The sequence below is a fragment of the Bidens hawaiensis genome, unplaced genomic scaffold (assembly GCF_021521415.1).
Source record: "Bidens hawaiensis isolate Kalapana, Puna unplaced genomic scaffold, B.hawaiensis_p1.1 tig00037652_1, whole genome shotgun sequence".
NCBI lineage: Eukaryota > Viridiplantae > Streptophyta > Magnoliopsida > Asterales > Asteraceae > Bidens > Bidens hawaiensis.
Genome location: NW_027496583.1, coordinates 48,231 through 75,691, shown reverse-complemented (window position 1 = coordinate 75,691; position 27,461 = coordinate 48,231). Strand labels below are relative to the sequence as shown.

At 35.2% G+C, this 27,461-nt stretch overlaps 2 pseudogenes; both read right to left on the bottom strand.

The window, feature by feature from the left end:
* Window positions 1-1,460: 1,460 nt before the first annotated feature.
* On the bottom strand, window positions 1,461-27,273 carry LOC143589613 (anaphase-promoting complex subunit 4-like; annotated as a pseudogene).
* LOC143589610 (anaphase-promoting complex subunit 4-like) lies at window positions 1,626-7,625 on the bottom strand (annotated as a pseudogene).
* Window positions 27,274-27,461: the final 188 nt, after the last annotated feature.

The following is a 27,461-nucleotide window of genomic DNA, read 5'->3' as shown; positions in this document are numbered from 1 at the left end:
TTTTTTATTTTTGGGTTTTTTGTGGTCCAAAATGGTTCTCATAGTTCTCAATTTTAAAAAGGTTCTCTCATGATCCTGATCCTATATATATATATATATATATATATATATATATATATATATATATAGGGTAGGGTTAATGTAAAAAACAATATTTTTGTGAGAAGAATAAGAATAGATCTAGGCCCTTGGATCTATGATCTAGTGGTTGAGATTGGTAGTTTCTAAATAATTGTATTGTATCTTAAAAATTTGTTGGTTCTTACCATTCCTAAGAAACTCCTTATTCTTATTTGAACCCTTTTATATATATATATATATATATATATATATATATATATGAGAGGGATAATTTGAGAACCTCTTGAATTGTTAGAACTTTGAGAACTCAATATGGACCACACATTTAATTAAATGAGTATGGAATATGTGGCTGAAAATAAATCTGATTAATAAACTTTATGTATATATATATAAAATTATACTATTTTTTAAAGTTTTTAAAATTTTCCTCTTTTATGTTGAATTCAAAGTTCAAATTTAAACCATAGTAACTCGTTTTATATATGTTTTGTTGTTAAATATGAGTTTTATACATTTTAAAGGTGAAAATTTAGACAATTTAGAGTTGAAAGTCTTGAATTAATGATATTTTGAAGTTTTGAAAATTTTAAATTGGAAACTTTGTACGAAATCAAGCAAAACCAAAACGAACCAAGCCGCTCGGTTTCAAAACCAAACCAAGTTTAAGCATAAAGATATCACTCGTTTCTTTAAATTCAATCCGCTCAGTTCGGCTCGCTTTCAAACCAAACCAAGTATGAGCATGTTCGCATTCGGTTCGGTTCATGAACAGCCCTAATTAGTAGACCCATTTCTAGTCTTTCTAAAATCCGACTTATAATCACACAGACTTAACAATGTTGTCAGCTAATTTGTAGGGATTACATACAACATTTATAAAAAGGACATTAACAGCCTCTAATCATTTATAATTTAAAAGCAGTAAAGTGACTTTTTGATGATGCTATGCGAAGGTTAATTATAGTATCGCCAGTAGTGTACTGCTATAAAATATGTAATTGCTCCAATAAAAACAAGATTATATAAAGGACGAAAAAATAGTCTTACGAATCATATCAAGTTATCAACTACAATATATAAATAAATAGTATGGTTATCCAAATGTAACACCAACTTTCTCAATTCACCTTCCTCTAAATAGATGACTTCATTTCCAAATCTTGGGTATAATCAAATAGATTACTACAAACATAAAAATAAGTTTTTAACCTCAACAATCAGTTGAAATAGGGTTCAAAAGATCCTAAACTATAGGCATTGGTACTTAAGTCAAAAATTCAAGAAATTACCAAACCGAGCCAGTACCATATCGATCCCAAAACGCCAAAAATTTAGTACCGAATTGGTACCAACGATGCCAAATCGGTATCAATACCCGTTTGCTTATCCCTGCAAGATACGTTTACTCCAAAAAAGACAGGTGACCTGCAATTGTACCCTACCCTCAATATATACACATTAAAGACGAGTAAATTAGTTGCTTGTTGAACAAAAAAGAAACAAAATACATGGTAGAAATAAAAACAGACAACATAGCGAAGTTAATCCGCGTCTGAGATTTCATCTTCGTTTCATCCAAGATATAAACTAGAGCACGCTTTCTCGTTGCAAAAAACACAAGCAACACCTCTGGATGCTGAACATTTGATTATTAACAGAAGTCAAAAACATATCATATAGCAAAACTACATAATAAAAATTAATAGATAAGACATTTGTTGAAAGAACTACTTACCACAAACTGCTAGAGGTGCAGTCACAGAGTGAGGAATCCCTCTTACTTTAAAGCTATCCATTTGCAAGTACACAATAGATTCCTGATATAAACATAATATCAAGATTTAGAAAGGGAAAAAAAGATGATTATTAAGTGGGTATTTATTATGTGGGACACACAAAGCAAACCTTAAGTTCATGCAATTTCCAAAGGCTTGAAGCATCTAAACTAGGTATAGATGCAAATGGAAGATCATCGGCTTGCACAATTGTCATACAAGTTTTTTCCAAGTTTTCAGAGGACGGCCCGTATAATAGTAGAACAAGTTGACATTCCTGTTATTAGCAAAATGTTAATAAAGTATTCATATCCCACAAAATCACAATATGGCCCTTCTTCACTAGGTTTAAAGTACTGATGAGCAATCATGGATTTTGTCAACAAGATTGCTCCTTTTTCTATCACCCACCAGGGTATTTTAGACATTTGACTGAAAGTCATAAACTTTTATTTTTAGGATGATGTAAAGATGTAAGTTGGAGTGCAAGCAAAGTACCTTATATAGAGAAAGATCCACACAACGATAGCCATCAGTTACACATAACAACACAGCTTCTAGATCATTATTCATTAAACACCTTGTAACAACTATGCAATTTGCAAGATCTGATGAAGACTCATCGGGTAATATGAATGATATATAATCCACAAAATTCTGTTTTCTCTCGTGCTCAGTGTCCTAAAACAATTAAGAGGAGATATACTGATAATGACTGCTTTTGAGGGGGCATAATCGTCAATAAAGTAACAACTTACCTTCTAATATGATATGGAAGTTGGAACAGGAAACAATGAAGATTTTGTAATCGATTCCATCGGAGACAATGGCAATAAGTTTTGGCAATGTAGCTTTTTGGAAATCGTAGTAAAAGGCATCTGAAATGCCTCTTTAAAACTGAAACAACTATAGTCTTTAATAAGAAAACATAAAATAGGGCAATATAAGAACACATAAAATACTTAGTTGGACTCCAAAAGTCAAAGTCATAGAAAGCATACCAAGATTCCATTTGTTGAAATTCGTTTGCAAACGTTCTTTGCAAGTAATCAAAATCTGTGAAACCGCCAAACTGAACCAATTCTTGTACTCTATCCACCGTCTCCCTTCAAGGGCAAAATGGTATATTCAGATGCATTGTTATTAAATACATACAAAAAAAGATAGAACAATATAAGCATGTTCTTAAGCAAAATCACATGTGGGTGAACTTTGACCAAAAATATCTGTAATTGAGTTTGTGGAATAAGTTACTTACAAGTCAACTTCAATACTATGGTCAACTTCAGTTGATTCAAGCAACCGCTTTACTGGATATTGGTCATATAAATACTTCAAAAATAAAATTACCAGCTCACTGCCAAAACAGCGTAAAATGCAGATATATTAAAATCTCTAAGATCATTACAAGTAACAGACTTTAACCGTCCAACTTTCTTTTGCCCTTTTGAATTTATAGATAATAAATATACTAAATATGATTTTATAAACTGTACTATGTTTAACTTGCTTGAAGAAATCAATTTTTGAAAACTGAATAACTTTCAGCAACTGCCAGCCTTTTTGGCCCATTTGACTTTTTGCTATGTTTTTAATTTTAGGTAAATTGCAACTTCTAACAAAACAACAAACCTATTGAACGCCAGAAGCTGGTGCTGGTCACTTGGTTCCGACATTAACATTTTCACACATTTGTGAATCCAATTGAAGAAATTTGAAAACTGCAAAATAAACAAATATTAAACTGTTTTTACTTTATTATCATTACTCAAAGAAATGATGATCTTTTGAATTAGAACAATCACCTGTTGAACAGAAGAGGATAAAACCGTCAAAAAGCGTTGGACTTGAACGAGCAGCATTCCCGCCTTCTCGGTTGCATTATTGATTAAATTCTGGTTTAAACCGACACTTTGATACCTTGACCGCCACTTAGAACGTCCTCTCAGTTCCCCTAATCTAAATACAATCATCTCTGCAGCAGGCTGAACACCAATACATTATTCTTCAAAACCAGAGTTGACTATAAAGTATAAACAGGTCAACTAACGTGTCAAATTAGGTTACCTGTAGATGTTCAAGAACAATAACCTGAAGATCCTTCCCGGCCCCACAAACTGACTTTGATATCCGTTTAAGACCCTGGGTCACCAATAACTTTTCATCAGCAAAAGTTTTTTAAAGATTTTATTACGTACCCTGATCATGAATGAGACTGGATAAAGAATCAAATTTGTCATGAAATGTGTGCATTGCATCAGATCATTGTTTAGACATGACAGATAATTAAGCTCGGATGACTTATGTTAAATCTTCAATGTTTGAAGCCTGTTGAGCAACTTGATGAAGCTCGTTTCTCCTGCAACATTTAGGAATTACATCATCATCATCATCTTCGTACTCAGTATATCCCACCAATAGCAAGACTATGGTAGGGTCTGAGGAGGGTAAGATGTAGACAGCCTTACCTCTAACCCATAGGAATAGAGAGGCTGCTTCCGGTGAGACCCCAGGCTCGACATTTAGGAATTACATACATATAGATTTTCAAAGTCATCAGATAATTGGTGATTTTACTATTCACTAAAATTGTGTTCCTGAGTTTTATTTTTGCGAATATAGAAGAGAAATTTTAATGTTTTTCCAATCTTTGTGCAATTATGAATATACACTCGTTTAGATGACTAACAAAATTTAATGGCCTATACTAGTATATAAAACTATGTACACATCAATTATCAGGTAGCAACCCTTTGAACATTCAATTCACAGAAGCCGAGAACAAATACACGATAGAAGACTAATGCAAAGATTAAGAATCGATACAAAATGAACCAAGGAAAGTGAAATGTGTTAAGATTCGTTACATATATTTATGTACGTAATTATGATATAAAGCTCAAATAAGTTTAACTTTGACTTGTTAAAGTTCAACTAGAATGACCTCAGGTTGCTTACTAAAAGCTCCACTCATTTACAACCATGGATATAAGTGTTTTTTTGGTTTATAAATTGCGAGGAAGCTTAGTTGTTGTATAAGATACTTTCTCAATAACAGTTGTCAGATATTATGACAACTAAAGCATTCTATAGAGGGTAAAAAAAAATAAAACTATTGGTAACCAACCTCTAGCCAAATATTGGACAAGACGGGTTTTATAGAACTGATTGACTGCTAGTCAGATATCTTAAGTTGTTAACTACCCTTTTAGCAATGACAAAATAAAATAACCGTGTGCTCCAAGATTTATAGCATCTAACGACGACTCGATGAGAATAAGCATCTAGGTAAGTTTACACTAAAAAACTCCAGTAAAGAAAACAATACTATGTTCATATGGAGTCACAAAATAGAAAGTTCAGGAGCAGTCAAGTCTTAGCATAAATAAGAAAAATACCTTTTATAGAATATTGAAGTGTCAAGTGTTAAGCAATGGAACCCATGCAACTCATTTTCTGGAACTTGAAGCTCACCAGAACATAATACTGTCAAATGACAAAGATCTTTGGATAACTTCACCTGAATGCACAACCAATTAAAAAAGTAAAACCACTAATCATTGAAATTGAAGATAATCATTTAGACTTGCTGCTTCTACTAATTATAAATGAAACTTAAACAAAAGTTGTATTAAGTGATAAAGAATTTACCGTACAGATTGAAGCATTCAGCAAATTGCAGTTAACATGATTGTTTGCAAGTGGACAACAAACTGAGAAGTCATGTATATCCTGCAATCCAACCAATAAACAAAACATAACTCAAGATACAAACCCATAATAATCTTTAAATATCAAGTCTGCATTCTTTTCATCATTTCCTTTTTCCAATTTGTGAGGCACATTTGCTTGAAACGAGGACAAAAAAGAACAGGCTCACAAAATGAAGAAGATTGATAGGCTTGTAAAAGAACTGAGCGTGTTCATGTTCGTTTAACCTTAACCAAACAAACAATCAAACACGAAAAATCAACTGAACAGGGTGTTCTTGTTCGTTTGTTAAGAAAATGAACATGTTCATGTTCATGTTCATGTCCATTCGTGAACATTATGATCAAACAGTTCACGAACGTAACTGACCTTAGATGAAGAAACATAACTAAGCTAAGACCAGATAAAAGTAATGTGAAGAACAATATGTTGCGTCTAAAGAATTTTTGAAAGTAGACTATCTTGTAATGGGCAAAAAAAATTTTAAATGAATATATTAGCAAATATAAACAAATGAGCTGATACAAACATAAAATTACCAATATAAACGAACAAACGTAAATGCACGTAAACGAACAAACAAAAATGAATTTAAACGACCATAAACGAATCTTCACAAATGAGACATGTGTTCATGTTCGTTCATTTATCGAATACACAAACTTTCTGCGAAGCAATTCACGAACTGTTCGCTGAACGTTTGATTCGTTTACAAGCCTAAAGACAGGAATATTAAAGCTTACAATTTTCCCAATCGGAAATATGCCAAATATATTAAAGCTTATGATTCCATCTTTATCTGCACTACACAAAATATTAAACCGCTGATGTGAAGAATTTGATAACTCTAGCGACAAATTTTCGCTTTCATCCATAAAACCAGTTTCTCCAGGCACGAGCCCAGGTATCCGAGGAGCTCTTGGGGCGGGAGGAAAGGAACGAGAGGTTCGGTCTTCATATTTTCAAAGAAAGTTGTCATCCTGAACAACAACACATGTAGAACATTAATAACTTAATAACTAATGCTATTCAACTAGTGAAAATCATACTGAAAGTTCTTGGCCTCCATCATCCTCCTAGTTGAGACAAACAACAGCAACATTGTGAGATTTCATGCTTCTTAACAGCTTCCCATTCTGCTTACACAAAGTTTAAATCAACTTCTTTTTTATCATAAACGTTTATTATAAATACACAAAATAGGTCGCTCACTTCGACATCATGCAATGGTGTAACCGGTTTTGAGGTTTGAGGGTTAGAGGGGTGTAATAGGTTAATCAAACTCATTAAGTTAATAGGTTACATATTCTTAACTTTTCAAAACCAATTTATTTTGCACTCTCCATAAGTTAAAATCCATAAGGCTGAGTATAGTGGGGCGATTAAAGGGCGAAGACGGGCGACAATTTATTTTGCATTCTTAACTATTTTTTTAGTTTGTTGTGGTTTTAGGTTTATATAGTGAAGTAAGGGTGTTAAAAGCGGGTCAGGCTTTTTGATTGGATTGTTCAATGCGAAAATGATTCATATATTTAATTTATATAAAAGATATCAATATATAATGAGGTTCAGTTCAGTGTTTGAATCTGAAACCAAATGCAATTACATATATCTGTTTACACTAACATTAAATACATATTGATCCAGCTTAGTAACCGGAACTTATACTTTTCATTAATTGGGACTTGAGAAATAAGTAAATAACCTAACATCATGGTACCGTATAATAATCCAACCTATCTGCTGTCCTTTACTAATTTTTTTCAATATTAATACTTTTATGCATATAAGCTACATTATACCACTAGCGTATAGAATTATACAGAAAGAAAAACCCTTAAGAGATATATGACACTTCTTTACATACATACAGGTATTGTCTATCAGCAGTCATTGAGGACAAAACTAAGAGGACAACTGTAACCTTCTCGATGTGATGTTATTACAACTCGCTTGAAATAGTTTGAAAATAAATTAATTTCTGACCTGTGAAGCTACTGGCTTGTCAAACTGAAGTTGAAATGGAACAATTCTTGAACCATCATTTGTTTCCATATCCACAGAGCCAACTCAACTGACAATAATGAAGTTATTATTATTATTTTGTGTGCACAAAACAGAGAATAAAAACTAAGAACCCAAGGAAGGAAAGCAAGCAAGCAAGCATAAAACAAATGAGAGTCATACCGATCGATTCAAACCAAAAGTAATTGCAGATTGGTATTAAAAACTGGTAACCCTAACACTGTCCACCTGATGTGAATGATTTTGATTTTCTGTTTGCGCGCTGCTGCAAGTGTGTTTGGGATTAGTTATTTAACCGGAAAATTGATAAAAGAACTTATTAACCTAACTTGTGAAATTTTCAAAAAAAGTTTTTTAAAAAATGTTTGGACAGGCTTATAATGAGGAAAATCCAAATAACTAAAAAGGACATTTAAAAAAAAAATGGTGTAATAGGTTTTGGGGGTTAGAATGGTGTAATAGGTTAATCAAACTCATTAAGTTAATAAGTTATATATTCTTAACTTTTTCAAAACCATTTTATTTTGTCTTCTCCATAAGTTAAAATCCATAAGGGCTTATGGTTTACAATACACCTTATACACCTTATTAACTTTTCAAAACGTTTATAAGTTATAAGTTGATGAAAATTAAGAATTCCAACCACCCCCTACGTACCCAAAAAAGTAGCGGCACACCTTGCTTATGTTTCGATATAAATACTGCTTTTTATAAGAAAAATATAAATGCATTTCCTATTGTTTATTACCAACAATAGTTATAGTGAATAGCTAAGTACCCAAAATGCCCTCTTGCAACTAAAATTATTTTTATCGTAACCTATTTTTATAATTTAAGCCATACTATTTATTTAAGATTACACTATTAGTGTCATATCTCAACTTTAACACCCATGTTTATCAAGGTTGAATCTTAAGTTATGCGAATTTGCATATTCAATAGCATTAGACTAAAGAAATAGATTCTTGATTTTTGTTCCATTAGGTGTCATTTTTCTTGATTATAAAATTTTACCAAATGTTAAAGTTATCAGTTGAATGTATAATGTTTGCATCGATATAAAACCAAGCCATCTAAGATCCACAAAGGGATAATCAACTCATTCTCTTAGAAAATACCCAGAGTAGAAAATAAATTTCATAAACAAAAAATAATGATCGTTAATTCCTTACAAATTGCTACATAATAGCAAACTATTCACTTGTATGTAGCCATTACATAAAAAATATTTACAGGAATTCATTTAGAGAATCTGAAGGATTCAAAATACATAAACTCTTCACAAGTAAATTATCCATGTATTTTATAAGCCAAAAATGGCATTTAAAGTTATGTTTGGTGTGAGGTTGTGTTGTATCTCAAACGGGCCCTTTGCAACCTTGAAATAGAATTATCATCACCCGATTTCCTTAGTGCTTTATCTCCCTTATTTTGACATTCATGTTTCGCATTTTATGATTGAAAAAGGAATGTGCATGCCAAAACAATTTATCTTCTAATCGAGGGAAGTTAACTATGTTCGTTTATTTAGTTAATAAAAGAGCGAACGTGAACTCTTTCTCCGTTTGTTCATTTATGTCTATGAACCTTCGTTTGTGGTTGTTCATAGAAAGTTCATTTATGCAAATTTGTCTTTAATATTTTAAATAACCACTGTGCATGTGTTTAATTATGAAACATAACTTTCATATATGTCCGTGTGTGTTCACTTAAGTGAGTTCATTTATGTTTGTTAGTGTTCATTTATAGTTTTTTGGACTTTTAAACGGATGAACATGAAGACAAATATTGTTTGATTAGTTGTTTGTGCATGTGTTCATGTTCGTTTTATGTTAAACGAACGAATATAAACATGCCCTTGTTTGTGTATGTTCGGATTGTTTGTAGTATGAGGCTATGAGGGAGCATTAATATCCTAACCGAGGGAGCATGTGTGACAAATGAAGCAGTTGCAGCTGGCGCTACACGTATTCGGTGGAAACCAAACATCGGTTGGGTTTAAATTATAATATATATTAATTCAAATTAAATAAATTCAACAATTATCAAATACCAAGTACATAATCCATAATTAAGATAAGTAAAGACAAAAATAAAAATTCAAGTTCTTGTTTCTTCTCTCTATCATGCAATCCTAAGTTTTCTTCCAATCAAGCTTGAGAATCATATCATACAATGACCTGCATATGAGTAAAATACAATATTTTTGCGAATATATAATAATAAATAAAAGAGCAAACTGTGTCAAGTGAGATAAGCAATTTAACCAAATGAGCAAGTAAATATGTTGTCGGTAAGCTCGATGCTAGATGAACTGGACGATGGCTAACACGATGGGCGTATGATCATACCAGTCTAAGAATATGTTGGATCTCTCCAAAATGTATTCAAGTAAAGCATATAAGCATATAACACGTTAGGCATACATTGTTAAACACACATGACTAACAATTGCAAGTTGAGTTATATAGTAATAAAATATCTACGAACGCATATATCCCTAAACAATAAAAATGAGTTAAAAGAGGGAAGTGAGATACTCACATGATCAAATAAGCAAAGAGAGAATGAATACGACAAGAAAGCGATAATCACACTCTTTAGGAATTACCGACGATAATCCTGATTACAATAATTACGGAAATAAATATGAATTAAACAACGAACCTAAAACTAGACAGAGACTCGGTAATTGATGATCGAGTTTATTGATGTATATAAAATTATACATCTTTTAAGCATCAAATAATCTCTAAAAAATGCAACTTCTATCAAATAATATAGCACGGAAGGCTACTTATCTTAATAAAATGTAACTTCAGTTAAACCCAAGCCTCAAATGAAGAAACAAGCAAAAAGACTAAGTAAAATGGAAGAAAACACAATAAAAACAAGGAACACGCCCCCATGCTTCTGGAAACAAGAAAAGACAAAAATCTACAAGAGTTTAAGCACATGTCAACAAAAGCACGGGGCGGTGGTCACCTCCAGATAAAGATAAAAAGAATTTAAGCACATGTCAACAAAAGCACGGGGCAGTGCCTCTTTGGCCACGGGGCCGTGGTCACCTCCAGATAAACACAAAAAGAATTTAAGCACATGTCAATAAAAGCACGGGGGCGTGCCTCTGAAAGCACATCCCCGTGGTGAGTTGTCATGTACGATCTGACAACATGCAACTGGGACACGTGGACACGGGGCCGTGCTTCTAACCTCCAGACAACCTATAAATAGAGACTCTTGTGGCATTTGATAAGTGTGCTTGAAGTAGATCTCTAAACGGGTTTCTCTTATAAAAACACCCACATTACACTCATATTGAAGATCTTGTGAGGAGTTTGAAGGCTTGGAGGTTACCATCATAATCCATCATCATCATTAAGGAGGGAGATTCATCCACATTTGGTTAGATTGCTCTAGTTTAATCATGTGTTTATTATCATCATCTCTTTTAATGTTCATAACAATGCTCATTAAGAGCTAAACTCCATTTACCATCTGAAATCTATGAAGAAGCTTTGTTTTAGTTGATGGTTATATAAAACATGTGATTTAGTTAAGTAAAGTACATGGTTATCTTGCAATTATAAACATTTGTGTCCATGGATCGATACTTGGTTCTTACCAATACTAACCTACATATACGATAGGTACACTTTCCTATTTTGTTTGTGTTTAGTTTTAGTAGAAATCACTTTTATAAATTTAAAACACGATCTTGTGCTAAGCTTATAATCTCCCATCCTTTACATTTACCATCACACGCAGCACACGCAATCAAAGTTTTTGGCGCCGTTTCCGGGGACACGATACGTTTATAAGAACGATCCAAGTTTTAATTTAATCATTGTTTATAATTGTAGAAATTTCCTTTTTAACTATTATTTTATTTTATTATATTTATTATTTTTAAAGATAGCCTAACCTTTACTTTAGTTTAATTAACTTATACCTTCGTTTAGTTTTAGAATAGCTTAGCCTAACTCTTAGCCTAACTTTAACTAACCATTAAGTTGAATTAACCCCATGTATGTCCTCTACATTCGGACATGAGCTTGTTTCTCCAATTTCTGAACCGGAACGACTATTTCGTCGACGAACGCGTAAACGAACTGCAGAAACCTCCGAAACAATCAAAGACGAGTCAGTAGACGCCACGACATCAGGATAAAATCAAACCAAAGAAATGATGGAAGCACAGAACAATGAACCGAACATGAGCCAGTATGCCAAGCCAACTCTCGAGGCTACGGCACTTGAGTGGCTCCACCCGATATCACCGAACATTTCGAAATCAAATCAAGCACCATTCATATGGTGGAAAATTCAGTTCAATTTCATGGTCTCCTTGACGAAGACCCTCTTTCTCATATATCTCGATTCTTACGAATATGCGGAACCTTTAAAATCTAAAACTGTTTAGAAGATCAGATCAAACTCAAACTCTTTCCTTTCTCTCTAAGGGGACAAGCCCTGGAATGGATAGAATCTCTTTCCTCTGGTTCCATCACCACTTGGGACCAGATGGTTGAACTGTTTCTCCTCAAATATTTTCTGCCTGATAAAACTGCCAAATACCGAGCAGCATTACCGGATTCCGGACCGATGATGATGAGTCGTTACACGTAGCATGGGAGAGATATAAAAGTCTTCTGAGAAAATGCCCACATCATGGACTGAGCGTATGGTTACAAGTACAAACTTTCTTTGACTCACAATCCAGTCAAAACAAACAGGCCATCGACCAAATCGCCGGTGGAGACCTGGGATCCAAATCACCTAATGAAGCATTTGAAGTCCTGGATGAAGGCAGCAAAGAAACGTTTCGCTTACAACCCACCAAGATCTACACCAACCCATAAAGGAATACACCACGTCGATTCCAACACTCTTGTCATCGCAAAACTTGAAGCCCTTTCTAAGAAATTCGAACAACTTCAAGCCTAATTATTAAAAACCAAGATCACCTGTGACACCTGTGGAGGAACTCATAAGACAAGTGACTTCAAACAAGTCATTATGGCCATGGAAGAAGTTGACTTCATCGACCGTCAAAACAACGCTTTTAGCAACAACTACAATCCAGGATGGAGAAACCACCCGAATTTCAGCTGGAAAGACGGAGGTAACACTCAAACCCTACCCGGATTCGAAAAGAGACCGATGAATCAATCCTTCCAGCTTAAACCACAATTCCAAACCAAAGTACCAGTAGCCATCAAAAGCCGAGCTACTCGAAAATTGAAGAAATGTTGATGCACATCATGACAAAAACAATTGAAGCAGAAAGGAAGGCCGACTCAAGAGCCGTTGATATCAACGGAGTATTGTTAAAGCATGAAGCTGACCTAAAGAGTCAACAAGCATCATTGCAGAATCTAGAAAATCAGATAAGACAGATTGCCCGACAATTGTCTGAAAGACCACCTCGCGCTCTTCCAAGCAACACTATAACAAAGCCAAATGCAGCAGCCAACGCTGTTACATTAAGAAGTGGCACAACCACTGTTGCCAGCTTCAGAACCAGTTATGGAGAATGAATCCCCTGAAAAAACGCAGGAAAGACTGATCCCAATAGGTCAGTCCGAACTTATGTTACACTTATTCCATACCCTGGACGGCTGAAACAGGAGAGATTGTAAGCTCAGTATCGGAAGTTTTTAGAACTCTTCAAACAACTCCACATCAACATCCCTTTCATCGAATCCATTGCTCAAATGCCAAACTATGCAAGGTTTCTCAAAGAAGTGCTGACCAACAAAAGAAAGCTGGAGGAGCTCTCGCATGTCACCTTGAGTAAAGAATGTTCAGTTGTCCTCCAAAGCAAGCTGCCGCCAAAAATGACTGATCCAGGGAGCTTTACTATCCCTTGTCTCATAGGAAATTTGTCTGTTAGTAATGCCTTGGCTGACCTAGGAGCTAGTATTAACTTAATGCCTTATGCGGTTTTTGCAAAACCAGGGATATGAGAACCAAAGCCCACCCGCATGAGCATTTAGTTAGCAGACCGATCCGTCAAATATCCTCGGGGCATTATTGAAAACATGCTTGTCAAAATTGACAAGTTTGTTTTCCCAGTAGATTTTGTGATTCTAGACATGGAGGAAGACAAAAGTGTACCTCTGATTTTAGGAAGACCCTTCTTAGCCACTGCAAAGGTTATTATTGATGTTTGCATTGGAAAACTCACTCTCAGGGTCAATGACGAGGCAATCACTTTTGACATAGGAAAATCTATTCAATATCCGTAACATCACGATGACACATTATATTGTGTCGATATCGTCGATTCTATCGTGAGTTGCTATGTGCGAGATTCCTCCATCACTATCCCACTCTAAACACAAGTCCTAACCGAAACCATCACCATACCCATTTTAGAATATGAAAATCTCAATACTAACAACAACAATCAATAAACATCAGAAGTAGTATGTGAGATCACCGAATGCATTGAAAAATCAAAACCATCAATCGAAGAACCACCAGCCTTAGAATTAAAAAAAACTCCCAAATCATTTCGAATACGCCTTTCTAGAAAAAGAGTCTCAACTCCCAGTAATTATTTCGTCTCACCTTTTGAAAGAAGAGAAAGACGAGCTTCTTAAGGTTCTCAAAAACCATAAGAAAGCCATCGCATGGAAGATCATCGATATCAAGGGCATTAGTCCTTCCTTTTGTACTCACAAACTTCTCATGGAGGAAGAATACAAACCCGTGGTCCAACATCAAAGATGTCTCAATCCCAACATGCAAGAAGTGGTAAAGAAGGAAGTAATCAAACTCCTTGATGCCGGATTAATCTACCCAATCTCATATTCACCTTGGGTTAGTCCAGTTCAAGTAGTACCCAAGAAGGGAGGAATGACAATTGTAATGAACGAGAATGACGAGCTAATTCCAATGAGGACCATCACAGGCTGGCGAGTTTGCATTGATTACTGGAAGCTTAATAACGCCACAAGAAAAGATCATTTTCCACTCCCTTTTATCGATCAAATGCTCGAACGTTTATCTGGAAAAATGTTCCACTGTTTTCTTGATGGATTCTCCGGATACTTTCAAATTCCCATTGCTCATGAAGATCAGGAGAAAACTACATTTACATGCCCGTATGGAACCTTCGTCTACCGAAGAATTCCATTTGGACTATGTAATGCTCCAGCCACCTTCCAACGTTGCATGGTGGCCATCTTTCATGAAATGATCGAACACTCTATGGAAGTTTTCATGGACGACTTCTCAGTCTTTTGAGACTCCTTCGATCATTGTTTAAAAAACCTAGACAAAATGTTTACTAGGTGTGAAGAAGTGAAGTTAGTACTTAACTGGGAAAAATGCCACTTTATGGTTAAATAGGGCATTGTTCTCGGTCACAAGATATCTCAAAAAGGATTGGAAGCTGATAGGTCAAAGATAGAAACCATTTCGAAACTTCCGCCACCAACTTCAGTTAGAGACATTAGAAGTTTTCTAGGTCACGCAGGATTCTACCGCCGCTTCATAAAAGACTTTTCCAAAATTGCTAGACCTATGACCAAACTTCTGTAGAAAGACACACCATTCGTCTTCTCTGAAGAATGTGTTGAATCATTCAACATATTAAATGACAAACTTGTCAACACACCAATCATGACTACACCCGATTGGACCCTTCCATTCGAAATCATGTGCGATGCAAGTGACTTTGCAGTTGGAGCCGTACTCGGACAACGCAAAGAGAAACATTTTCACCCAATTTACTATGCTAGTAAAACTCTTAATGATGCACAGGAAAATTACACCACAACGGAAAAAGAGTTATTAGCAGTAGCTTTGAAAAATTTAGATCCTACCTAGTTCTTTCCGAAACAATTGTTTACGCCGACCATGCCGCCATACGCTACCTCTTCAACAAACATGATGTCAAACCCAGACTTATCCGATGGATTCTACTACTCCAAGAATTCGACATAGAGGTCAAGGACAAGAAAGGAGCAGAGAATGTAGCCGCATACCATCTTTCACGTTTAGAATGCCCAGCTTCAAAAGAACATCGCAAGGAAACTATTGATGATAATTTTCCTCGCGAAGTTCTCATACATATCCAAGAATTAATGAAAGAGGAAGATGAAAGTCCTTGGTTTGCCGATTTCGCAAACTATTTAGCTTGTAAAATCTTAAGAAAAGGTCTAACTCATCAGCAGCGGAAGAAAATTCTTTTCGGACTTTAAGTTCTATTTCTGGGAAGATCCATAATGTTTTTTATTTAAATTAAGTCCACGTCATAATAACTATAATTTATACATTATAATGTAACTAAAATTTCGTAACTAATACAATTATAATAATATTTACAACTTAAATCTAATCTACCTATAGTATAAATTAAATATTTTCTTAAAATAAAATGAAAACTTTCATTACTATTCATTCAAAATTATATATAAAAATTATTAAAATCAAAATATTTTAAAACAACTTCTAAATGCAATCTAATTAACAAAAATATTTAATCTTACTAATATCCACCTGACATCATTCTAAGGTATCCACCTAGATGTTATGTCACATGTTTCCTACCTTAGGTATGCCAACTCATTATTTTCATATTATATATACCTTAACATTAAAAACCATAATAAACATATTTAGTTCTCTCTCTCTCCCGTGTTTTACATCCACACTCTGACGACGGGCTCTCATTTCCACCGGTTTAATATTTCTTCTACTTTAAGGTTCGATGATCATGTATTATTGAATATTATTCCGATTATCTTTCATTTTAGTTTAATGACCATTGTTTAATCTGATTATCGTTTATTCTATTTAGGTTTTAAATCAAAATCCTAGGTTAAATGAACATGTTGAAGTTTATGAAATTGTTTCATCTTTTCAACAATGAATGGTTGATTTAGGTGTTGTTTACAATTATTTTCTTAAATATGGTTGATTTAAGTGGTCATTAGAATTATTGTCTTACATATTCCGGTTAAATCCATTGTTAGTTCTTGCTAAACCAAAATATGTGTTTTTATTTTTTACTTTAGTATATATAAATTATAAAATTATTATGTAACATCAATTTAATTTTATTCATTTCAGCTTCTGCGGTCCAAGATTGTAAATTAGAAAATTGTCTCAAATGAGTGTGGATGGTATATTTAATTTGGATGATATTTTTTTTTAAATTTTCAGATGGTGGAGCAAAATGAGTTTTTTTTGTTAAAATATTTGAAAAAGTTGATGGTGGTTTAATATGAAAGTACATGTTTAGGTCTTTTGTTGATGTTTTTTGATGGTTTGGTGTACATTAACTTATTGTAACTTTAAACTTTTAATATCTAGAAATTGTAAATGGTTAACATTTTGATCCGAAAGTTGAAGAAGTTTTTGTTGCTTGAATTTGTTTAAATTTCTTATGTTTGTTGACATGTTTTTCCACCCGTGTGTAACACAGGCCTATACCCTAGTATATACAGTATGGTTATCCAAATTTAACACCAATTTTCTCAATTCACCTTCCTCCAAATAGATGACTTCATTTCCAAATCTTGGGTATAATAAAATTGACGAAATTCATAAATTGTTGATATAAATAAATTACAAACATTACTACAAACATAAAAATAAGTTTTTAACCTCAAAAATCAGTTGAAATATGGTTCAAAAGATCCTAAACTAGGGATGAGTCTAGTACTGAACCAATCATGAAAATCGTGATTTTCCTAAAATATTGGTATTGGTACTTAAGTCAAAAATTCAAGAAATTACCAAACCGAGCCAGTACCATATTGATCCCGAAACGCCAAAAAGTAAGTACCGAATTGGTACCAACGATACCAAATCGGTATCAATACCCGTTTGCTTATCCCTACAATACATGTTTACTCCAAAAATACTGGTGACACGCTATTGTACCCTACCCTCAATATATACACATTAAAGACAAGTAAATTATTTGCTAGTCGAACAAAAAAGAAACAAAATACAAACTAGAAATAAAAATAGACAACATAGCGAAGTTAATCCGCGTCTGAGATTTCATCTTCGTCTTCATCCAAGATGTAAACTAGAGCACGCTTTCTCGTTGCAAAAACACAAGCAACACCTCTAGATGCTGAACATTTGTTTATTAACAGAAGTCAAAAACATTATTATATAGCAAAACTACATAACAAAAGATAAGACATTTGTTGAAAGAACTACTTACCACTAACTGCTAGAGGTGCAGTCACAGAGTGAGGAATTCCTCTTACTTTCAAACTATCCATTTGCAAGTACACAACAGACTCCTGATATAAACATAATATCAAGATTTGGAAAGGAAAAAAATATGATTATTAAGTTGGTATTTATTATGTGGGACCCACAAAACAAACCTTAAGTTGATGCAATTTCCAAAGGCTTGCACAATTGTCATACAAGCTTTTTCCAAGTTTTCAGAGGACGGCCCGTTTAATAGTAGAACAAGTTGACATTCCTGTTATTAGCAAAATGTTAATAAAGTATTCATATCCCACAAAATCACAATATTGCCCTTCTTCACTAAGTTTCAAGTACTGATGAGCAATCATGAATTTTGTCAACAAGATTGCTCCTTTTTCTATTACCCACAAGGTTATTTTAGACATTTGACTAAAAGTCAAAAACTTGTATTTTAGTATAATGTAAAGATGCAAGTTGGAGTGCAAGCAAAGTATCTTATATAGAGAAAGATCCATAACGATAGCCGTCAGGAACACATAACAACACAGCTTCTAGATCATTTTTCATTAAACACCTTGTAACAACTATGCAATTTGCAAGATCTGATGAAGACTCATCGGGTAATATGAATGATATATAATCCACAAAATTCTGTTTTCTCTGGTGCTCAGTGTACTATGTTTAACTTGCTTTTAGGGGCATAAGCGTCAATAAAGTAACAACTTACCTTGTAATATGATATGGAAGTATACTGATAAATATACTAAATATGATTTTATAAATTGTACTATGTTTAACTTGCTTGAAGAAATCAATTTTTGAAAACTGAATAACTTTCAGCAACTGCCAGCCTTTTTGGCCCATTTGACTTTTCGCTAAGTTTCTAATTTTGACCCGTTAGAGATCAAATCCAACTCAAATCAGCCTTTTTAGGTAAATTGCAACTTCTAGCAAAACAACAAACCTATTGAACGCCAGAAGCTGGTGCTGGTCACTTGGTTCCGACATTAACATTTTCACACATTTGTGAATCCAATTGAAGAAATTTGAAAACTGCAAAATAAACAAATATTAAACTGTTTTTACTTTATTATCATTACTCAAAGAAATGATGATCTTTTGAATTAGAACAATCACCTGTTGAACAGAGGAGGATAAAACCGTCATAAAGCGTTGGACTTGAACGAGCAGCATTCCCGCCTTCTCGGTTGCATTATTGATTAAATTCTGGTTTAAACCGACACTTTGATACCTTGACCGCCACTTAGAAAGTCCTCTCAGTTCCCCTAATCTAAATACAATCATCTCTGCAGCAGGCTGAACACCAATACATTATTCTTCAAAACCAGAGTTGACTATAAAGTATAAACAGGTCAACTAACGTGTCAAATTAGGTTACCAGTAGATGTTCAAGAACGATAACCTGAAGATCCTTCCCGGCCCCACAAACTGACTTTGATATCCGTTTAAGACCCTGGGTCACCAATAACTTTTCATCAGCAAAAGTTTTGTATAAATAATATCTCAAACATTATATAAATTTTATACCGCTTCAGCAAGAGAGTTAACTAAAAATTGGTGAACAGCTGGACTTGTGCGGGCCCCACCAATAAGGCTAAGAAACTCATCTTGTGGGGTTGAATCCAATCCTACGGTTGATAAGTTGGAAAAGAAAAGTCAGAAATCATCATAATGTAACATTGATACATTTGTGTAGGTCTCTAAACGAACCGAACGTTAGTGAAAAGTTCAGCAGGAAGTTCGTTTATGTTCGTTCATTTTATAACCGAATGAACATGAACACCATATTTTTCATTTAGTTAAACGAATGAACATGTACATATGCCTTGTTTGTTCACTTACATTCCTGAAAGGTCGTTTATATCTGTTCATTTATGTCCTCCATTACGTTCATTTAAATATTCATGCACATTTATTATTAATGTTGATATAATATCAATTTGAATTTTATATTTAAAGAACTTTATTATGTATCTTGTTTACCTTTTAAATGTTGGATTTAACGATTATGGTATTTTAGACTTTAACTTGGGTAAAAATCTATCTCTAAAACAACAGGAAAGAGACAACTTTCTCTCCCGTCAACTGTACGGTCCACCGGAAACGTACACATTTTGCAGTACGGCCCACTGGAAACGTACACATTTTTCACCGGAGCTCACACAAACACTCAACACTCAACGGTCCACCGGAGCTCCGTCGATATTTGCACCGGAGCTCTGTCAAACTTAATCACCGAACGGTCCACCAAGCTCAACCAAACACCCAACGGTCCACCGGAGCTCCACCACACCCACTAATCTTCGAATCTCCGGCAACTGCTACGTCAATATTTGCTCCTCCGAAAGCTTCTTGAGTAGTGACTCAGTTTTCAACCTGACGATCTCGCAACAAACACCAAGTGCACTCAATCCTAAACTTTTAATTCTTCTACAAACACGAGCTTGCCGGATCTGCTGTCGAGCCGCCTCCTGACGCTGCGTCACCACCCACGGCCGCCGTAAAAGTCGCCGGAATTGTTGGTTCACCTTGTTGGTTTGTCTAGCTCGATTCGTTATATCTCGGTGGTCTCCCGGTTGAGCTGTATCTACCTTCATCATCTTCACGGTATACTCGTTCCTTTCTCACTATTATTATTATTAGTATTATTATTATTATTATCATTAGAACATACGTGATCCGGATCTTTGGAGTTTATTTTCATTTTAAGATCTCTTGACTATTATTGTTATTGCTACACACTATTATTATTATTATTGTTATTATTATTATTAGTTTTTGTTACTAGTATTATTATTATTGATTTGGTGTTCTATTGCTTGTGTTTGTGTGATTAGTTGCAACCATAGAGCGTAGGAACCATGACTATTACTTGAGACCATGTCCTGAAACGAGGGGTGTAGGAAAGAGTAAAGATAGGGACCGTATATTGCGTTTGGCTTCTTGGAATGTAGGAACTTTAAATGGTAAGTTGCTAGAATTGGTAGATGTGCTTAAAAGACGTAGGGTTCAGATAGCATGCCTCCAGGAGACTAAGTGGAAAGGACATAGAGGGGCTGAGTGTAATGGGTATAAGTTGTGGTACTCGGGGTCTGATGGAGCTAGGAATGGAGTGGGGTTTCTAGTGGCCAAGGAAATATACACTAGTGTGGTGGAGGTGATAAGACATAATGACAGGATTATGGTGTTGAAATTAGTACTAGGAGAGGAAGTAGTGGCAGTAGTCTCCGCCTACGCGCCTCATGTAGGCCTAGGGGATCAGGAAAAGAGAGAATTTTGGGATTGCCTAGACGCAGTGGTAGGGGGCATACCTAGGGGGGAGAGGATTTGCATAGGAGGTGATTTTAATGGACACATTGGTAAGGCTAACGATGGTTTTCAAGCCGTTCATGGGGGTTTCGGTTTTGGTGATAGGAATGAGACCGGAACAGATCTTCTAGAGTTTGCGGTGGCACATGACCTAGGTATTATAAATTCTTTTTTTAGGAAACAAGATTCTCTTTTAATCACTTTTAGCAGTGGCGGACGCGACACGCAAATTGACTACCTTTTGATGAGGCAAGGAGACCGACGTTGGTGGAAGGACTGCAAAGTCATACCTGGAGAGGCAGTTGTGACTCAACATCGACTACTAGTGACAGATATAGCCTTCAGAAGTAAGGTGACTGTTCGAGAGAAGAAAGGTACACCGAGAATTCGATGGGGAAATTTGAAGGATGAAAATCTCCTACTGTTTAAGGATAAACTCATGATGCATACGCGGGCTCGACTAAATGGGGACTCAACTCATATATGGGAAGCTATGGAGACAAAGATCATCCAAGTAGCAAAGGAGACTCTCGGGGTCACAACAGGAAAGACAAGTGGGCATAAGGAGTCTTGGTGGTGGAATGACGCAGTGCAAGACAAGATAAGGGACAAACAAGGATGTTTTAGGGAGCTAATGAGATGCACGAATGAGGAGGAGCGAGTGGAATTGAGGGACAACTACAAAACGGCCAAGATAGAGGCGAAGAAGGCAGTGGCGGAAGCAAAGAAGGCGGCCTTTAAACGGATGTATGAAAGTCTAGAAACAAAAGAGGGGGAACATGCTATGTTTAAGATTGCCAAAGCCAGGGAGCGTAGAAGGCAAGATCTAGGACCGGTGAAGTTCATAAAGGATACAGATGGGCATGTACTGGTCAAAGAGCAGGACATCAAGCTAAGATGGCAAACCTACTTCCACAATCTTTTTAACAATAGGACAGCTTTCCAAGAAGAACATGACAACACAAACTTTCAACGACAACAATCGAATAACTGCTACTGCCGTCGGATCACACGAGAAGAGGTGAAGGATGCACTTAGGAGGATGGGAAGGTCTAAGGCGGTTGGCCCAGACAACATACCCATCGAGGTGTGGAAGTGTCTGGGGGAGGAAGGAGTCATGTGGTTAACTACTCTGTTCAATAGTATTCTCAAATCAGGTAAGATGCCAGACCAGTGGAGGAGCAGCGTTGTAGTTCCTATCTATAAGAACAAAGGAGACGCCCAATGTTGTGGTAACTACCGAGGAATCAAACTACTAAGTCATACTATGAAGCTATGGGAAAGAGTGATTGAGGGTAGACTTAGACGAGAAACTCAGGTTACGGTCAACCAATTTGGCTTCATGCCGGGGCGTTCCACCACAGAGGCAATACACCTTATAAGAAGATTAATGGAAAAGTATAGGGAGAAGAAGCGTGATCTACATATGGTGTTTATTGACCTAGAAAAGGCCTACGACAGTGTGCCACGACAGGTGCTCTGGGAGTGCTTGGAGGGTAGAAGAGTGCCCAGGAAATACATAGAGATAATTATGGATATGTATACCAGGAGTGAAACAAGTGTCCGTGCGCCAGTGGGGGATACTGATTTCTTTCCTGTAGAGGTAGGTCTTCACCAGGGGTCAGCGTTGAGCCCGTTTCTTTTTGCAGTAGTCTTGGATGAGTTGTCAAAGTCGATTCAGGAGACTCTCCCGTGGTGCATGATGTTCGCAGACGATATTGTGTTACTTGCTGAGAAAAAACAAGATCTAAACATGAGGCTTGAGGAGTGGCGAACAAACTTAGAGACAAAAGGTTTAAAGATTAGCCGATCTAAGACGGAGTACCTCCACTGTGATTTTGGTGGGATAAACGACAATGAAGACACACAGATCACAATTGAAGGGCAGGTGGTCCCGCAGGTAACGAAGTTCAAGTATTTAGGATCTTTTGTACAGAGCGATGGGGAATTAGACAGTGATGTGACCCACCGAGTTCAGGTAGGATGGTGTAGATGGAAAGCAGCCACAGGTATATTGTGCGACAAGAGTTTCCCGACTAAACTAAAGGGAAAATTCTATAGGGTGGCAGTTAGACCTGCAATGCTATATGGAACAGATTGTTGGGCCATCAAAAAGGCATAAGTGCGGAAGATGGAGGTAGCAGAAATGAGAATGCTACGTTGGATGTGTGGGCACACAAGGCTAGACCGAATAAGAAACGTTGTGTTTCGCGAGAGATTAGGGGTGGCGAACATAGCAGACAAGATAAGAGAGTGGAGATTGAGATGGTTTGGACATGTAAAGAGAAGACAGACGACGAATCCTGTTAGATCCGTAGAAAACATTACTATAGAGGGGAGGAGGGGTAGAGGACGACCGAAATTAACTTGGGATGAGAGGATTAGGCATGATTTGATAGACCTAAACCTCTCCGAGGACATGGTTGAGGATAGGAATTCGTGGAGAAGTAGAATTAAAGTTAAGGATTTTTAGAGAGAATTGAATACCTTAGGGCTTAGACTTAACTTATTTAGTCCACATACCATAATGGTATTTCCCTTGCATATATTATTATTATTATTATTATTATTATTATTAGCTTTTATATAGCTGTTAAACTGTGATCTTATTATTAATATTATATAATAATATTAATATTAATATTAATATTATTATAATTAGTAGTAGTTTTTATATAACTGTTAAAATTTGATTTCCTTTATTTTGCTTTATTTTCCTTTATTTTGCTTCATACGCATGTTCTTAGAGCCGAGGGTCTCTCTTGAAGCCACCTCTTTATTCCTTTGGATAGAGGTACGGTGTGCCTACATCCCACCCTCCCCAGACCCTACTTATAGCTTTGCTGTCGGTGGGATTTTACTGGGCATGATTGATTGATTGATTGATTGATAGACTTTAACTTGGGTATACATTAAGTTTTTTGTATGTATTCGTTTGCATTCGTTCATATATGTGTGTTTGTGTTTAATTATGTTCATTTGTGTATCTTCTCGTTCGTGAACCGTTCGTTAAGAATACTAACAAACACGAACACGTTCATTTTCTTAATCAACGAACATGAACAAGAAAATTCATTTGTTTAAGCATTCATGTTTGTTAGGTTTTTTTACAAGCCTGCGCTTGTGATTGGTTTTTAAAGATTTTATTACGTACCATGATCATGAATGAGACTAGATAAAGAATCAAATTTGTCATGAAATGTGTGCATTTCATCGGACCATTGTTTAGACATGACAGATAATGAAGCTCGGATGACTTCTGTTAAATCTTCATTGATTGAAGCCTGTTGAGCAACTTGATGAAGCTCGTTTCTCCTGCAACATTTAGGAATTACATACATAAAGATTTTCAAAGTCATCTGATAATTGGTGATTTTACTATTCACTAAAATTGTGTTCTTGAGTTTTATTTTTACGAATATAGAAGAGAAATTTTGATGTTTTTCCAATCTTTGTGAAATTATGAATATACACTCGTTTAGATGACTAACAAAATTTAATGACCTATACTAGTATATAAAACTATGTACACATCAATTATCAGGTAGCAACCCTTTAAACATTCAATTCACAGAAGCCGAGAACAAATACACGATAGAAGACTAATGCAAAGATTAAGAATCGATACAAAATGAACCAAGGAAAGTGAAATGTGTTAAGATTCGTCACATATATTTATGTACGTAATTATGATATAAAGCTCAAATAAGTTTAACTTTGACTTGTTAAATTTCGACTAGAATGATCTCAGGTTGCTTACTAAAAGCTCCACTCATTTACAGCCATGAATATAAGTGTTTTTTTGGTTTATAAATTGCGAGGAAGCTTAGTTGTTGTATAAGCTACTTTCTCAATAACAGTTGTCAGGTTTATGACAACTAAAGCATTCTATAGAGGGTAAAAAAAATAAGACTATTGGTAACCAACCTCTAGCCAAATATTGGACGAGACGGGTTTCATGGAACTGATTGACTACTAGTCAGAGATCTTAAGTTCTTAACTACCCTTTTAGCAATGACAAAAAAAGAAAATCGTGTGCTCCAAGATTTATAACATCTAACGACGACTCGATGAGAATAAGCATCTAGGTAAGTTTACACTAAAAAACTCCAGTAAAGAAAACAATACTATGTTCATATGGAGTCACAAAATAGAAAATTCAGGAGCAGTCAAGTCTTAGCATAAATAAAAAAAAATACCTTTTATAGAATATTGAAGTGTCAAGTGTTAAGAAATGGAACCCATGCAACTCATTTTCTGGAACTTGAAGCTCACCAGAACATAATACTGTCAAATGACAAAGATCTTTGGATAACTTCACCTGAATGCACAACCAATTAAGAAAGTAAAACCACTAATCATTGATATTGAAGATAATCATTTAGACTTGCTGCTTCTACTAATTATAAATGAAACTTAAACAAAAGTTGTATTAAGTGATAAAGAATTTACTGTACAGATTGAAGCATTCAGCAAATTGCAGTTAACATGATTGTTTGCAAGTGGACAACAAACTGAGAAGTCATGTATATCCTGCAATCCAACCAATAAACAAAACATAACTCAAGATACAAACCCATAATAATCTTTAAATATCAAGTCTGCATTCTTTTCATCATTTCCTTTTTCCAATTTGTGAGGCACATTTGCTTGAAACGAGGACAAAAAAGAACAGGCTCACAAAATGAAGAAGATTGATAGGCTTGTAAAAGAACTGAGCGTGTTCATGTTCGTTTAACCTTAACCAAACAAAAAATCGAACACGAAAAATCAACTGAACCTGGTTTTCTTGTTCGTTTGCTAAGAAAATGAACATGTTCGTGTCCATTCGTGAACATTATGATCAAACGGTTCACGAACATAACTGACCTTAGATGAACAAACATAACTAAGCTAAGACCAGATAAAAGTAATGTGAAGAACAATGTGTCGCGTCTAAAGAATTTTTGAAAGTAGACTATCTTGTAACGGGCCAAAAAAAAATAAATGAATATGTTAGCAAATATAAACAAATGAGCTTAAACAAACATAAAATAACCAATATATACGAACAAACGTAAATGCACATAAACAAACAAACATAAATGAATTTAAACGACCGTAAACGAATCCTCACAAATGAGACATGTGTTCATGTTCGTTCATTTATCTAAATAAACAAAACTTTTGGTCATGTTCGTTCATTTATCGAATATACAAACTTTTTGCCAAGCAGTTCACGAACTGTTCACTGAACGTTTGATTCATTTACAAGCCTAAATACAGGAATATTAAAGCTTACAATTTTCCCAATCGGAAATATGCCAAATATATTAAAGCTTATGATTCCATCTTTATCCGCACTACACAAAATATTAAACCGCTGATGTGAAGAATTTGATAATTCTAGTGAGAAATTTTCGCTTTCATCCATAAAACCAGTTTCTCCAGGCACGAGCCCAGGCATCCGAGGAGCTCTTGGGGCGGGAGGAAAGAAACGAGAGGTTCGGTCTCCATATTTTGAAAGAAAGTTGTCATCTTGAACAACACAAGTAGAACGTTAATAAGTTAATAATGAATGCTATTCAACTTGTGATAATCATACTGAAATTACTTGGCCTCCATCATCCTCCCAGTTGAGACAAACAACATCAACATTGTGAGATTTCATGCTTCTTAACAGCTTCCCATTCTGCTTACATAAAGTTTTAATCAACTTTTTTTTATCATAAACGTTTATTTTAAATACACAAAATAGGTCGCTCACTTCGACATCATGCAATGAAATAGTTCCATCTTGAAGGCCAATAGCTATTGCTTTACCATCTGGACGCCAACATAGAGACGTTATGCATTTTCCTGTAAAATGGTTAACATTTAGCAATGAGATATGTAAAACAAGTGAAATATAGGAACATAAAAGTGACCTGGAGAAATAGTCCATAGCCTCTGCCAATTAAAGCGATGCAACAATATCTTCGAATCCTCTGTAACCATAGCCAGCAAATCTTTCTCTGGGTTCCATTCAGCTAATTTAATCTTCACAGAATAGATTATATTAGTATGATGTTTCTTTAGAATGGATTCATTTGAAAATAAATTAAATTCTGACCTGTGAAGCTACTTGCTTGTCAAACTGAAGTTGAAATGGAACAATTCTTGAACCATCATCTGTTTCCATATCCACAGAGCCAACTCAACTGGAAATAATGAAGTTATTATTATTATTTTGTGTGTACATGATATGCACAATGCTGAATCGTGAATAGAGTCATAGCCATGACCAAAACAGGGAGCTGCTAGCCTAACTTGATTGATTGATTGATTGAAGATGAACAAATAAAAACTAAGAACCCTAGGAAGGAAAGC